Source organism: Drosophila takahashii, unplaced genomic scaffold, assembly GCF_030179915.1.
Source record: "Drosophila takahashii strain IR98-3 E-12201 unplaced genomic scaffold, DtakHiC1v2 scaffold_137, whole genome shotgun sequence".
Taxonomy (NCBI): Eukaryota; Metazoa; Arthropoda; class Insecta; order Diptera; family Drosophilidae; genus Drosophila; species Drosophila takahashii.
Window position 1 is genome coordinate 24,671 of NW_027221655.1, and position 17,555 is coordinate 42,225.

Consider the following 17,555-nt stretch of genomic DNA (forward strand, 5'->3'; position numbering starts at 1 on the left):
GTGTACTGAACACCGAGATCAAGTCAGCATTTGCCCTTTTGCTCTATGTGTGGTTTCTGTCCGCACTGAGCTGGCCTTGGGACACCTCCGTTATTATTTGAGAGATGTACCGCCCCAGTCAAACTCCCTACCTGGCAATGTCCTTGAATTGGATCATACCTGAGTAATTAGAGTTATACCAAATTTTCAAATCAAAAATACATAAATGCACCGTTTTATTAAAGAATTTGTTTGCGATTATATAACAAACTCGTGATACTTTGATCAAGAAGCTTGCATCAAAACCCAATACCATAAGATATAATAAATATATCCGTATAATGGCTAGGAAATGATACACGTTCCATTTAATCAAGTAAGTAAGGAAACAATAAGAGTAGTGGTATTTCATTGACGATACCAAACCGAAGTCTAATATCTCCCACTTATTCTACACCTCTTATGTCTCCTTACACTGCCAGATTAGAGTCAAGCTCAAAAGGGTCTTCTTTCCCCGCTAATTATTCCAAGCCCGTTCCCTTGGCTGTGGTTTCGCTAGATAGTAGATAGGGACAGGTGTCCATCGGATCCCTCCGAAGCTTATTTAACGTGGCGTGTTCCACACTGAAGGGATTACAACCACGGCACTCTTATACACCCACAAGTGAGTGTATAGTGCAATGTGTCTAGGTTAAGCGCCAGACCAACGCCCCGGACTAGAAGCTATAGCTATGTACATAGCAACCACCCCGGTAGCAATTCGAATGCTTACTTGTCGGGCAAGCATTCCCCCTTGCTGAGGAGCGGGATCTATCTAAATCCCTACTGATCTTTGGGTCACAGCACCCGAGTTGTATGACGCAACTCCACGTCAACCCGAAGGCTCTACCCGCATATGGGTGTCAACCACAGCCACCACGATACTCCCACATGGGGGCCAACCTCAATGAGCAGCCTTGGACAGCTGCTCAACCCGTGGTACCGAAATTACAGGCTCGGTAGGCCTCACCCCTTAAGCTCCGACAAGCTCGGATGGGGCACCCATGCCATATTAGTCGCCTCCTACGACAAGCTATGACAAGCTGTGGTAGAATTCTTCGCCGCTAGCCACACAGCAGGGGTGAGTTGGGCTAGAGCCCAGCGCCTGTGGTTCGCCTTCCATCCGTCGTAGCCATCCTTCGCCTTAAAAAGGCAGCATCCGCGAAAACTTCTAGGAGACGCATCCGTTCTGGGGTCTCAACTACTCCCGCGACGATCCATCTTCCTTGGTCCTGGACAATTCCGAGAGCATCGAGGTCACGCAATTCATTGTACAGCCGGCATTCACATAACACGTGAAGCCAGCTCTCATCAACCTCCCCACATGAGCATGCGGTCGTGGTGCTGAGAGTCCTGTCGTGCAAGAATGCGTTTAGCGACCCGTGTCCTGTCAGTAAGAATCCGGCTTTTAGAGTAAAGACAAAGTCTTTCCTCTTGTAGACAAACGCTGCCTCTGGGAAGAATTCGCGAGTCACATGCCCGTGATCCGCGCTATCCCATCTGAGCTGCCACTCATTTAGCAGACGCTCGTCTAGCAGAGCCATCTTGTCCTTCCAGTTCATCCCGGTCATATCCAGTCCATGCAGCCAGTCGTTGGTATCCAGGGGGATTTCCTTCCGTAGTTTGAACTTCAAAGCAGACCGATGAGCGTCAAGATCCATTGGAGGAGCACCAGCAAGCACCTGCAGTGCCACGGTGGACACTGTGCGGCATACCGGTAGGCATCCCAAAAGGATGGTCCTCTGGCACGAGGTGAGGAGTTTTAGGGATTTACCCCTACTCACCGCCTTGTACCAGACCGAGGCACCAAAGAGTGCACATGGCATCATGAGTCCCCTATATATGGTCCTCTTTGCGCGGGAACTGAGTCCCCAATCGACTCGAAGCACCCGTGCTAGCCCCGCGGCGACTCCAGTCAGCCGATCTCGAATTGCCGAGATATGCGGGAGGAAACTCAACCGCTCGCCGACTAAGATGCCCAGGTACCGGTATTTTTCGACATACGGTAGGCTTGCTCCAGCAAAACGCACCGTTGGTCTCCTTCGTTGCGAAAGCTTCCCTTTCAGCAACATGATTGCCGTCTTGCTGGTGGACACGCTCACTCCAACTTCAGATCCCCAGGCTCCCACGATGCTCATCAACTGCTCGCCTTTTCGCTCCAGATCAGCACGGGAATTCCCGTCAACGAAAAGTAGCAAGTCATCTGCATACGCGCTCACAGCACAATGTGGCTCTAGGCGCTGAAGCAGCACATCCATCAGAAGGTTCCAAATGAATGGACCACTAATGGACCCTTGCGGGCAGCCCCGTGTAACCGTGACTGTGGCTGCTTCATACCTGCTGATGATGCTTGCCCTTCGGCCGGAGAAGTAGCTTTTCCACAAGCTTATCTCACGACAGCCGACGTCGACAAGCCGATCGAGCACTGCGCTCCACTCCACATTGTCGAATGCTCCCTTGAAATCGACAAAAATTCCAAGGACGTATTGCGACGTGGTGTTGTCAACTGTGGTTGTGGCATGCCTCCAGGCATCCTCCACGCAGCGTCCAGGCCGAAATCCAAATTGCCATCTGCAGCCATCCGGTAGCACATCCTTGAGTCGATTCACCATGAGTCCTTCGAGCACCTTTCCGAACACTGGCAAAAGGCATATGCCACGATAGGACGAAGGATCGCTCCTGTCCTTATCAGGCCCCTTTACCAGCGGTATCACTCTCGGGTGCTTCCACTCGTCAGGGAAGTATCCTTCCGAGAGGCATCGAGAGTACAGCGACGTCAGGTGCTCCGGAATGGCACGCCATACCTCCTTGACGATGCCACCCGTGATGCCATCCATACCCGGAGATCTCCGACTTTTCAGCCTGGAGACGCAGGTCGCCACCTCGAAGGATTCGAGAATTGGCGGGGCACCAGGGTGTACGTCCACGCGTGCAGTCGACTCCGCAACTGGAAAGAAGTGGCGAAGAAGCACGTTTGCGCAGTCGAGCCAATTTACGATAAGCGCGCCGTTCGACCGAAGACATCCGAGATCGGTTGTCTTCTTCCGGCCTCGGCATATTCGGTATACGTGCCCCCATGGATCATCTTTGTGCCGTCCCACGAAGTCCCGCCAGTTTTGCTCCTTTGTCGTCAGGATAAGCTTCTTGTACTGGGCTGAAGCAAGCCTCAGACCAGCAACAAGTTGCACAGCATCATCGGTACCACTCCGACGAGCTTCCTGCAGCCTCCGCCTCAGTCTCCGAACCTCTTGGCGTTTGGTACTCAGTTCAGGATTCCACCATATTACTTTTCTCCTTTCTGCAGGCATCCTGCGCCCCATCACTCTGTCGCACACGTCCTGTACGGTAGAGCGGAGGGCAGACACTCGTTCGTCCAACGGCGATTCCTCCAGTTCCTCGAGACCTCTTGCTGCACTCCTTAGCTCCTCACCGAATCTTCGCCAACTTACATTGGAGAGTCTCCATTGCGGTACCGGAGCTAGGCTCTCAACGGCCCTATTGGGATCTGGAGTAACCTCAACAGTGATAATGTTGTGGTCACTGAGATCCCAGAAGTCGACTCTCCATTCGAACATAGCCCATGCTCGCGCTGCGTCGTTGGCGAAGGTCACGTCGATATCACTACTGGAGCGAATATTATCGAACGTGAACACCTGGCTGGCTGTGTTGAGCACACAGGCACCGCTTGCAATGATCCACTCGGTCAAGTGCTGTCCCCGTTCGCGACGATGACTATCTCCAGAGTTGGGTGGAGATTTACTAAACCACATGGGGGACACGGCGTTAGCATCTATTCCAAGGATTGTCGGTGTCGTGCTGGCCAGCAGCAGGACCGAATCCAGGTAGTCGGTGTAGGGCTCCAGAGCAGCTCTATGCCGGCAGTATGCGGAGGCCAGAAAGATAGTGCCGTATCTTCCCGTGACACTCACGCACACTCCGTACTCCGTCGTCAGGCTCTCGATGGGCATGCAGATGGCATTTGCATCATCCACTATGATTGCGGCTTTCCTCCTCTTGTCTGCGAAGACCCTCATCCCTCCAGGGAGTCCAGTCATTCTTCCAGCTGTGTCCACGTAGGGCTCCTGGACTAGTGCGAACAGGTGGCCAGCATCTCTCACCTGCTTGGCAAGCTCGATGAAAGCGCAACGGCCTTTGCCACAATTTGCTTGGATGAAGCTGAACATATTAATGTCTAGCTTGCACCCTTGCTATCACCGCGCCGTATATCGGGCAACCTCCCGAGAGCATATAATGTCCTGAGGGAAGCCCTTTATGCCGGCAGTTACGGCAATCCACCGGGTTACAACATTGTACCGCTTTGTGGCCGTCCTGTCCGCACTGACGGCAGACCTGCTTCGTATACCTGCAGTTGTCAATCTTGTGGTCGAATCCCAGGCAATTATGACACGCGTAGGTGCGCACTTGCCGCCGACAGCGATAAGAGAACCACTTGATGTAAACTCTGCCACCATCTAGAAGGCTCAGCGCCTGGTCGTCTACTTCCAGTGTCACGTTAATTGTGGCACCGTTGGCAATAGACCAGGGCTTTGTGGTCAAAACCACCGCTTTCTGAAACTGCTTCATCGACCAATCCTCAAAGTTTTTCTCTTTGAGTTCCAGCATAAATTCCTCGTGTCCTATGGTGGTGTCAACGTCTTGCACAATCACCCGAGGTTTTATAATCGGATTCCTCGACACCTTAAGGCCCACCTCAGCGAACTTTGCAGATGCGACCACTTTGGTCATTTCTGCTCGAGATGGCGTGCGAATAATAGCACCGCCTCTCTTCAGCTCACGCACCTCATGAACCCTAACGCCCAGGGCGGGCGCAACCTCCTTGCGGATTTTGTCCGCAATCTGCCTTCCCGAGAGGGTGGGATCGTCGCCGGCAACGACCGCTGACCACGTTTCGCGAATGTTCACGCTCCGTGGTGCGGCTACGGGGGGAGCAGGTTGGCCAACAAGATGCGCGCCTCTTGCAGCAGTAGTTGCATAGGAGGCAGCCGAGACGACCGGTGTTGGCGTTGGTTGTCTGCTTGCACGATCCTCGAGGACTCCAATGTGAATCATCATAGCACTGATAATCTCCTCATACCTGTTGAAATTATTCTGGATTTTTCCAGCCAGTTTTGAGCTGGTCGTCGAGGCAACCAATACTTTCGCGAACGAGGTCCGGATGTCCGCCAATTCTCGTGCTATGGCACCGCTTCCCATCTTTACCTTCTCCATGATGGAGACTACCGGAATATCTGGAGTAACAATGGGTGCAGTATCTGGGGCGTCAATAGTCGCAGCGGCGTTTTCAGCGGCGTTCAGAGCAGCATTCACAGGGTCAGCTGAACTTGCGGCAATCGCAGCAGCACTCGGCATCTCCATCCATAATGGCTCATTTTCTTCATCTAAAGACACTGGCGTGTCCTTTGTCCCACCAATAGCTGGAACCTTTGCCCGTGATGCATCTCTCGGCGGCCCCATACTGCGTTTTCCCCTAGCGCGCACGGTCCTTCCACGGGCTGAACTGCGGCTGCTCCCATGTTCACTCCCAGACTCGCTAACATCCATATTGGATGGAACCCCGACTCTATTTTGCTGATCTGGTATCCCAATCAGCTGATTTGCTGAAATTCCAATGCTCGAACCACTTATCAAAGTCACACACCTTTGTCCAATTTCCGTACCAAATATATGACAAATAGCAAAGTCACAATTACCTTTCAGACAACTGTCAAATAAAATATGCCTAAATGAGGCAAATATGAAAACAAAATTCACAAAATGAAAAACGCGAAATATCACTCAACCGCACAGTTTTTCATGCAGAAAAAACCGAAAACGTTTTCACAGGCAATAAACACGAATTTTGGTGCTAGTTTCAGCTATGTAGCTAACCGGGGACTGTTGTTTTTGAATTAACTAACGGAGCGCACGAAAACACACGTCTGCTCACTCGAGCAATCCAAAATCGACTGTGAGTAGATAGGGACAGTAGGAATCTCGTTAATCCATTCATGCGCGTCACTAATTAGATGACGAGGCATTTGGCTACCTTAAGAGAGTCATAGTTACTCCCGCCGTTGACCCGCGCTTACTTGAATTTCTTCACTTTGACATTCAGAGCACTGGGCAGAAATCACATTGTGTCAACACCCGCTAGGGCCATCACAATGCTTTGTTTTAATTAGACAGTCGGATTCCCCAAGTCCGTGCCAGTTCTGAATTGATTGTTAATTGATAATCGTTATAATTAATAAGAACTAATTGGTTTGACCCAATTAGTATTCTTAAAAATTTTAGCAAGAAAGTTCCACAATTGGCTACGTAACTAACTATCCGGGGAACAAGTAACTAACATAAACGCTAGAAACTCTATTTACCCAGAACGAGCACATAAACCATGTTATTGTTTCCCAATCAAGCCCGACTATCTCAATCTTCAGAGCCAATCCTTATCCCGAAGTTACGGATCTAATTTGCCGACTTCCCTTACCTACATTATTCTATCGACTAGAGACTCTTCACCTTGGAGACCAGCTGCGGATATTGGTACGGCCTGTTGAGAAGTTTGCGTGTCCCCACCATAAATTTTCAAGGTCCGAGGAGAAAATATCGACACAACAGTATATGTCATGCTCTTCTAGCCCATCTACCATATCTCTCTGCGAAAGACTTCCATGGTAGTACGGCTATAAAACAGAAAAGAAAACTCTTCCGATATCTCTCGACGGCTTCTTTATGGTCGTTCCTGTTGCCAGGATGAGCACGAGGCCCATATTTAATAACAAACGGATACTCAACAGGTTACGGAATTGGAACCGTATTCCCTTTCGTTCAAAATTATTCAAGTATATTATATTAGCTTGATTTGTATATATTGCGTTTTTGGTTTTACTTGAAAATTTTCGGCTTTCGCCTTGAACTTAGGACCGACTAACTCGTGATCAACCACTGTTCACACGAAACCCTTCTCCACTTCAGTCCTCCAAGGTCTCATTCGATTATTTGCTACTACCACCAAGATCTGTACCAATGGCAGCTCCATGCAGGCTTACGCCAAACACTTCTACGCATACCATTGTACCTTCCTACTCACTAAAGTTTCAAAATTTATATCACAAGTAATATAAATCATCTACTTTAGCGGTAATGTATAGGTATACAACTTAAGCGCCATCCATTTTAAGGGCTAGTTGCTTCGGCAGGTGAGTTGTTACACACTCCTTAGCGGATTTCGACTTCCATGATCACCGTCCTGCTGTTTTAAGCAACCAACGCCTTTCATGGTATCTGCATGAGTTGTTAATTTGGGCACCGTAACATTACGTTTGGTTCATCCCACAGCGCCAGTTCTGCTTACCAAAAGTGGCCCACTGGGCACATTATATCATAACCTTAAACTTCATATCAAGAAAGTTAAGGTTCTTACCCATTTAAAGTTTGAGAATAGGTTAAGATCGTTTCGACCCTAAGGCCTCTAATCATTCGCTTTACCAGATAAGATTATTTTATATAATATTAAAATGCACCAGCTATCCTGAGGGAAACTTCGGAAGGAACCAGCTACTAGATGGTTCGATTGGTCTTTCGCCCCTATACTCAATTCTGACAATCGATTTGCACGTCAGAACTGTTTCGGTCTTCCATCAGGGTTTCCCCTGACTTCAACCTGATCAAGTATAGTTCACCATCTTTCGGGTCACAGCATATATGCTCAAGGTACGTTCCAGTTAGAGGCATAAATAATATAAATATCATTATACATAACTATATAGAACGCCCCGGGATTGTGTTAATTAGCTATAAATAGTTAAAAAACTAATCCCATTATTAGTCAAGTTAATTACGCTATTAGGTTTATATCCCAATAACTTGCACATATGTTAGACTCCTTGGTCCGTGTTTCAAGACGGGTCCCGAAGGTATCCTGAATCTTTCGCATTGTTAATCCTACAAGTGCATATAATAAACACAAAAATCAATGATAATCATGCCATTATATAATTCCGAAAAATTAACGCACTGTATTCATATAAATCTATCAGCACTTTATCAAATTAATAACATTTATTCTGTGTTAAAATGCAAGCAATTTAATTTGAATAAACTATAAGTTATATTTTATGATAAATTTGGTATGCTAATAGATTACAATGTCCTTATATGGAAAAAATGCACACTATTATCATAATATTGTTTAAATATTACAATTTTAATGATGAATTTTCCATAACGGATATTCAGGTTCATCGGGCTTAACCTCTAAGCAGTTTCACGTACTGTTTAACTCTCTATTCAGAGTTCTTTTCAACTTTCCCTCACGGTACTTGTTTACTATCGGTCTCATGGTTATATTTAGTTTTAGATGGAGTTTACCACCCACTTAGTGCTGCACTATCAAGCAACACGACTCTTTGGAAACATCATCTAGTAATCATTAACGTTATACGGGCCTGGCACCCTCTATGGGTAAATGGCCTCATTTAAGAAGGACTTAAATCGTTAATTTCTCATACTAGAATATTGACGCTCCATACACTGCATCTCACATTTGCCATATAGACAAAGTGACTTAGTGCTGAACTGATTTCTTTTCGCTCGCCGCTACTAAGAAAATCCTTGTTAGTTTCTTTTCCTCCCCTAATTAATATGCTTAAATTCAGGGGGTAGTCCCATATGAGTTGAGGTTGTATATAACTTTTATTTGCAATTAATTCTTTATATATAATGATAAAACATTTTATTAAATTCGTTTAAAGCTGACGTATATATATATTAATGGCATTTATTTGTAACGAATTAACGAAGAATAATAATATTGTCAACGTTTTTCATATTTCAAATCATTAATAAGAGACAATTCTAGATAATATTTTATGCTAGACATTTCTCAGTATTATTTGATTGAAAAAGAAAATATTCCTCTTCGTTTTTCTCAAAGTTTAATTACTATTGTGAGATAATGTTTTTCATATATTTGTTAATATTATGAATAAAATAATTAAATTATTTTTATCCAATAATATACCATATGCTTATAAAATTTTATTATAAAATTTGTATAAACAACTTAATTAGCATAGTCTTACAACCCTCAACCATATGTAGTCCAAGCAGCACTATAAAATTAATTAAAGTACATAACAGCATGGACTGCGATATGCGTTCAAAATGTCGATGTTCATGTGTCCTGCAGTTCACACGATGACGCACAGTTTGCTGCGTTCTTCATCGACCCATGAGCCGAGTGATCCACCGCTTAGAGTTTTATAATATTGGTTTTAAATTTGGTCAAATATGTTTTTATTGAAAGAAATTAAAAATACACCATTTTACTGGCATATATCAATTCCTTCAATAAATGTATTTATATACCTAAAATAAATGCTGCGAAATGTCTTAGTTTTATATAAACAATATATATCAAAGTATTATTTGTAATGGCATTTGTTTGTTAATATATATTGATAATTTTATATAAAACATTAACCTGAAACCAGGTACAACATTGTATATTTTAGGTTGTTGCATTATCCAATGTATGATCATCATCAAATTAGTTGGCCAATACATCTCGCAACGCGTGTATATTATGGTCCATATACACACAAAAGTTTATAATAAATATATAAAATATATTTTATTATATTAATAATTCGATTTGCTTGTTCGAATTTTATGTTTGTTTCTATTTAATTTATTTGTAATAATATTATATTATTACAATATTTCGATTTGCTTGTTCGAAATTTATTTGATCTTTTACTTTTAAGATCATATTTTTGGTATAATTATTATTATAATTATTATGTATATATATATATATATTGGTAATTTGTATTAAATTTGTATTAACAAATTTTTTTATTAACGGTAAGGATATTATACAATAATGATCCTTCCGCAGGTTCACCTACGGAAACCTTGTTACGACTTTTACTTCCTCTAAATAATCAAGTTCGGTCAACTTTTGCGAAACAACCGTAACACACAAGGCGTCACAGTGATCACGTCCGGAGACCTCACTAAATAATTCAATCGGTAGTAGCGACGGGCGGTGTGTACAAAGGGCAGGGACGTAATCAATGCGAGTTAATGACTCACACTTACTGGGAATTCCAAGTTCATGTGAACAGTTTCAGTTCACAATCCCAAGCATGAAAGTGGTTCAGCGGTTTACCCGGACCTCTCGGTCTAGGAAATACACGTTGATACTTTCATTGTAGCGCGCGTGCAGCCCAGGACATCTAAGGGCATCACAGACCTGTTATTGCTCAATCTCATTATTGCTAGACGCAATTTGTCCATTTAAGAAGCTAGTGTCCTTATAATGGGACAAACCAACAGGTACGGCTCCACTTATATAAACACATTCAAACACAATAAACATTTTACTGCCACCATGAATGAAGGCTATATAAGCTTCAACACCATAATCCTGAAGATATCTATTTAATATATTTGAGTCTCGTTCGTTATCGGAATTAACCAGACAAATCACTCCACGAACTAAGAACGGCCATGCACCACCACCCATAGATTCGAGAAAGAGCTATCAATCTGTCTTACACACTTATGTTCGGACCTGGTAAGTTTTCCCGTGTTGAGTCAAATTAAGCCGCAGGCTCCACTCCTGGTGGTGCCCTTCCGTCAATTCCTTTAAGTTTCAGCTTTGCAACCATACTTCCCCCGGAGCCCAAAAGCTTTGGTTTCCCGGGAAGCGACTGAGAGAGCCATAAAAGTAGCTACACCCAATTGCTAGCTGGCATCGTTTATGGTTAGAACTAGGGCGGTATCTGATCGCCTTCGAACCTCTAACTTTCGTTCTTGATTAATGAAAACATCTTTGGCAAATGCTTTCGCTTAAGTTAGTCTTACGACGGTCCAAGAATTTCACCTCTCGCGTCGTAATACTAATGCCCCCAAACTGCTTCTATTAATCATTACCTCTTGATCTGAAAACCAATGAAAGCAGAACAGAGGTCTTATTTCATTATCCCATGCACAGAATATTCAGGCATTTGAAGCCTGCTTTAAGCACTCTAATTTGTTCAAAGTAATTGTACCGGCCCACAATAACACTCGTTTAAGAGCACTAATGCAGGTTTTTAAATAGGAGGAACATATGAAAAAATACAAGTATTTAAACACATATAAGAACTCCACCGGTAATACGCTTACATACATAAAGGTATAGTACTAACCACAATTGTAAGTTGTACTACCCGTATGAAGCACAAGTTCAACTACGAACGTTTTAACCGCAACAACTTTAATATACGCTATTGGAGCTGGAATTACCGCGGCTGCTGGCACCAGACTTGCCCTCCAATTGGTCCTTGTTAAAGGATTTAAAGTGTACTCATTCCAATTACAGGGCCTCGGATATGAGTCCTGTATTGTTATTTTTCGTCACTACCTCCCCGAGCTGGGAGTGGGTAATTTACGCGCCTGCTGCCTTCCTTAGATGTGGTAGCCGTTTCTCAGGCTCCCTCTCCGGAATCGAACCCTGATTCCCCGTTACCCGTTGCAACCATGGTAGTCCTAGATACTACCATCAAAAGTTGATAGGGCAGACATTTGAAAGATCTGTCGTCGGTACAAGACCATACGATCTGCATGTTATCTAGAGTTCAACCAATATAACGATCTTGCGATCGCTTGGTTTTAGCCTAATAAAAGCACATGTCCCATAAGGTTCATGTTTTAATTGCATGTATTAGCTCTAGAATTACCACAGTTATCCAAGTAACTGTTAACGATCTAAGGAACCATAACTGATATAATGAGCCTTTTGCGGTTTCACTTTTAATTCGTGTGTACTTAGACATGCATGGCTTAATCTTTGAGACAAGCATATAACTACTGGCAGGATCAACCAGAATAATGTTTTCGTTCATATTTCATTCATATTTTTTGAATAGAAATTAGTAATATAAATATAATAGATTTTATTTCCATTTTATATGTTCGGTTTTTCTTAAATATTGATTTTAATTCAATATTTTTTTTTTGCTTTGTGAAATAATTCTATTTTAATTCGAATACGGCCATTTTTATATGGCATTCGTATACGTTCTTTAATTTTTACTTGTTTCGCCACTAATATAACAAGTTTATAATTGATGTTAAAGAAAAAGTACAACTTTTTTATAACACAATTTTCAATATATATTGTTCTTTCTATAAGTTTTTATTATATTATATATACATATTTCATTCTAAAATATCATTTTTGTTCAACATACATAATTATTGTATCCACACATGTACAATTTTTGTTTAACCAATATAAATATTGAGTTAAATCATTTGCATTTTGATGATAAATTTAAAATTTATCTTTTCCATATAACTCTCTGGTAATATATGATATAAAACCGAGCGCATATGAAATTATTTTGATCACTAATATTGCAATTATATTTTATTATAATGCTTTTTGTAAACACATTGTACCGGCAAGCGATACTCTGTGCCCAAACGACAGGGGATATAATAATTTAATATAAATTATCATATATACCTGCCACCAAAGATTAACGATAAAAGTCGGAAACAATTTGTTATTCTATATATAATAGAAACTTGACCTCTGTTTCACCTTATTATCATGGGTTTATAATATTAACCGCGTAGCCAAGTCTTAATTTCATTTAAGAAACAAATTTATACGGATAATATTTTGATTTTAATATATGTTGTTCTATTGATAACAAAAGTATATATTATAATATATTTTGTTCAATAGTAGATGGACTACTTACTGTACCATCCTTATTTTTTATTATTATTGATATACATTATATTGACAACAGCATATGATATTCATATGGTTTGTTCAATAATTAATTGGTGGACAACCACTGACCATCCTATAGTAGTTTTTGGCCACGACGTCTAAATATCGAAATTATTTAATTCCGTTTGCCACCCATACGATAGATATTAACTATCTATAATAATAATGTGTACGCATAAAATATTATATGTATATATATAGACCAACAGACAAGCACTTCACCCTATAGTAGTTTTTGGCCACGACGTCTATATATCGGGCATATTTAATTCTCTTTGCCACCCAACCAAAGATATTCACTTTTTTATATAAAGTATTATTTGATCATATTAATATAACCAATTATTTCTGCCATATTCATATAATTTCTTTATGAATTATTTTTTGGTCATATCCATATAATCTATATGCCGTATCCATATAATGAATACGGCATATCCATACAACTAGCCATATTTGTATGTCAATGTATATTTTATTATACATTTTTTTTCTTTATACATATAATATGGTATTTCCATATCGCTATAATTGAATTATATGTATAAGATATCATTTATATATAGCATTGCCAAAATAATATGATAAACATAAATTTTGAACAATACGGCCGGTCGGCGAGCACTGCCTCCCTATATATGTTTTTGGCCACGACGTCTAAATATTGGGTATTTTTCGTACTGCGGCCCCGGTGTATGTAAATTGGGCATATTTCGTACTGATGCCAACATATCTATATGACTCATTATTTTCTTCCATATCAATATAACTTCTTTTATTTCCATATTCAAGTAATTTCTTTATTTGCCATATCAATATAAAATATTTTTTGGTCATATTTATATAATCTATATGCCGTATCCATATAATGAATACGGCATATCCATACAACTAGCCATATTTGTATGTCAATGTATATTTTATTATACATTTTTTTTCTTTATACATATAATATGGTATTTCCATATCGCTATAATTGAATTATATGTATAAGATATCATTTATATATAGCATTGCCAAAATAATATGATAAACATAAATTTTGAACAATACGGCCGGTCGGCGAGCACTGCCTCCCTATATATGTTTTTGGCCACGACGTCTAAATATTGGGTATTTTTCGTACTGCGGCCCCGGTGTATGTAAATTGGGCATATTTCGTACTGATGCCAACATATCTATATGACTCATTATTTTCTTCCATATCAATATAACTTCTTTTATTTCCATATTCAAGTAATTTCTTTATTTGCCATATCAATATAAAATATTTTTTGGTCATATTTATATAATCTATATGCCGTATCCATATAATGAATACGGCATATCCATACAACTAGCCATATTTGTATGTCAATGTATATTTTATTATACATTTTTTTTCTTTATACATATAATATGGTATTTCCATATCGCTATAATTGAATTATATGTATAAGATATCATTTATATATAGCATTGCCAAAATAATATGATAAACATAAATTTTGAACAATACGGCCGGTCGGCGAGCACTGCCTCCCTATATATGTTTTTGGCCACGACGTCTAAATATTGGGTATTTTTCGTACTGCGGCCCCGGTGTATGTAAATTGGGCATATTTCGTACTGATGCCAACATATCTATATGACTCATTATTTTCTTCCATATCAATATAACTTCTTTTATTTCCATATTCAAGTAATTTCTTTATTTGCCATATCAATATAAAATATTTTTTGGTCATATTTATATAATCTATATGCCGTATCCATATAATGAATACGGCATATCCATACAACTAGCCATATTTGTATGTCAATGTATATTTTATTATACATTTTTTTTCTTTATACATATAATATGGTATTTCCATATCGCTATAATTGAATTATATGTATAAGATATCATTTATATATAGCATTGCCAAAATAATATGATAAACATAAATTTTGAACAATACGGCCGGTCGGCGAGCACTGCCTCCCTATATATGTTTTTGGCCACGACGTCTAAATATTGGGTATTTTTCGTACTGCGGCCCCGGTGTATGTAAATTGGGCATATTTCGTACTGATGCCAACATATCTATATGACTCATTATTTTCTTCCATATCAATATAACTTCTTTTATTTCCATATTCAAGTAATTTCTTTATTTGCCATATCAATATAAAATATTTTTTGGTCATATTTATATAATCTATATGCCGTATCCATATAATGAATACGGCATATCCATACAACTAGCCATATTTGTATGTCAATGTATATTTTATTATACATTTTTTTTCTTTATACATATAATATGGTATTTCCATATCGCTATAATTGAATTATATGTATAAGATATCATTTATATATAGCATTGCCAAAATAATATGATAAACATAAATTTTGAACAATACGGCCGGTCGGCGAGCACTGCCTCCCTATATATGTTTTTGGCCACGACGTCTAAATATTGGGTATTTTTCGTACTGCGGCCCCGGTGTATGTAAATTGGGCATATTTCGTACTGATGCCAACATATCTATATGACTCATTATTTTCTTCCATATCAATATAACTTCTTTTATTTCCATATTCAAGTAATTTCTTTATTTGCCATATCAATATAAAATATTTTTTGGTCATATTTATATAATCTATATGCCGTATCCATATAATGAATACGGCATATCCATACAACTAGCCATATTTGTATGTCAATGTATATTTTATTATACATTTTTTTTCTTTATACATATAATATGGTATTTCCATATCGCTATAATTGAATTATATGTATAAGATATCATTTATATATAGCATTGCCAAAATAATATGATAAACATAAATTTTGAACAATACGGCCGGTCGGCGAGCACTGCCTCCCTATATATGTTTTTGGCCACGACGTCTAAATATTGGGTATTTATCGTACTGCGGCTCCGGTGTATGTAAATTGGGCATATTTCGTACTGATGCCACCATATCCATATAACTTATTTTTTGTTCTATATCTATATAATTATCCATATCCACACTAGAATTTAGTATTTATCCCATATCCATATAAATCATTATTTACCATATCAATATAAATAATATTTTTCCATATTCATACTAGAACTTATTATTTCTTTAATATTCATATAACTCAATATTTTTTCATATCCATACTAGAACTTATTCTTTTTCCCATATCCATACTAGAACTTATAAATTTTCCCATATTCATATAACTAATTTTTTTCATATCCATACTAGAACATTATATTTTTGCCATATCTCTACAACTCATTTTATTCCATATCCATACTAGAACTTATTATTTCTTAAATATCCATATAACTTAATATTTTTCCATATCCATACCAGAACTTTTTATTTTTCCCATATCCATAGAACTAATTTTTTTCATATCCATACTAGAACCTAATTTTCTTCCTATATCCATATAACTTATTATTTACTATTACAATATAATTAATTTTTTCCATATCCATACTAGAGCTTATTATCTCTTCAATATCCATAAAACTCAATATTTTTTCATATCCATACTAGAACTGATTATTTTTCCCATATCCATACTAGAACTCAGTATTCTTCCCATATCCATACTACAACTTAGTATTTTTCCCATATGCATATAACTCATTATTTAGCATATCAATATAACTAATTTTTTTCCATATCCATACTAGAACTTATTATTTCTTTAATATCCATATAACTCAATATTTTTTTATATCCATACTAGAACTTATTATTTTTCCCATATCCATACTAGAACTTATAAATTTTCCCATATTCATATAACTAATTTTTTTCATATCCATACTAGAACATTAAATTTTTTGCCATATCTATATAACTCATTTTATTCCATATCCATACTAGAACTTATTATTTCTTTAATATCCATATAACTCAATATTTTTTCATATCCATACTAGAACTTATCATTTTTCCCATATTCATATAACTCATTTTTCCATATCCATACTAGAACTCTGTATTCTTTTCCATATCCATATAACTCATTTTTTTTTCATATCCATACTAGAAATTATTATTTTTCCCATATCCACATAACTCATTTTTTTCATATCCATACTAGAACTTGTTATTTTTCCCATATCCATATAACTCATTTTTTTCATATCCATACTAGAACTTAATATTATTTTCATATCCATATAACTCATGTTTGGACTTGGAATATTTTTATACACGTCACTAATAGGATGACGATTCAATCATCTATTTTAAGAGGAACATTGACTTGCATATGTCTCTTACTTGCATGTTCGGACTTAGAATATTTTTATACACGTCACTAATAGGATGACGATTCAGTTGGCTACCTTAAGAGGTACATATACTTGCATATGTCTCTTACTTGTATGTTCGGACTTAGAATATTTTTATACACGTCACTAATAGGATGACGATTCAGTTGGCTACCTTAAGAGGTACATATACTTGCATATGTCTCTTATTTGCATGTTCGGACTTAGAATATTTTTATACGCGTCACTAATAGGATGACGATTCAGTTGGCTACCTTAAGAGGTACATATACTTGCATATGTCTCTTATTTGCATGTTCGGACTTAGAATATTTTTATACACGTCACTAATAGGATGACGATTCAGTTGGCTACCTTAAGAGGTACATATACTTGCATATGTCTCTTACTTGTATGTTCGGACTTAGAATATTTGTATACACGTCACTAATAGGATGACGATTCAGTTGGCTACCTTAAG

At 38.9% G+C, this 17,555-nt stretch overlaps 2 non-coding genes and 1 pseudogene across 2 annotated transcripts; all 3 read right to left on the reverse strand.

Annotated features, from left to right (window-relative positions):
• Positions 1–5,934: 5,934 nt before the first annotated feature.
• Positions 5,935–8,702, reverse strand: LOC138914190 (large subunit ribosomal RNA; annotated as a pseudogene).
• Positions 8,703–9,100: 398 nt separating this feature from the next.
• On the reverse strand, positions 9,101–9,279 carry LOC138914192 (5.8S ribosomal RNA). Its single transcript, XR_011420055.1, has one exon. It is a non-coding gene; the product is annotated as a 5.8S ribosomal RNA (ribosomal RNA).
• A 623-nt stretch (positions 9,280–9,902) lies between these two features.
• Positions 9,903–11,897, reverse strand: LOC138914185 (small subunit ribosomal RNA). Its single transcript, XR_011420050.1, has one exon. It is a non-coding gene; the product is annotated as a small subunit ribosomal RNA (ribosomal RNA).
• Positions 11,898–17,555: the final 5,658 nt, after the last annotated feature.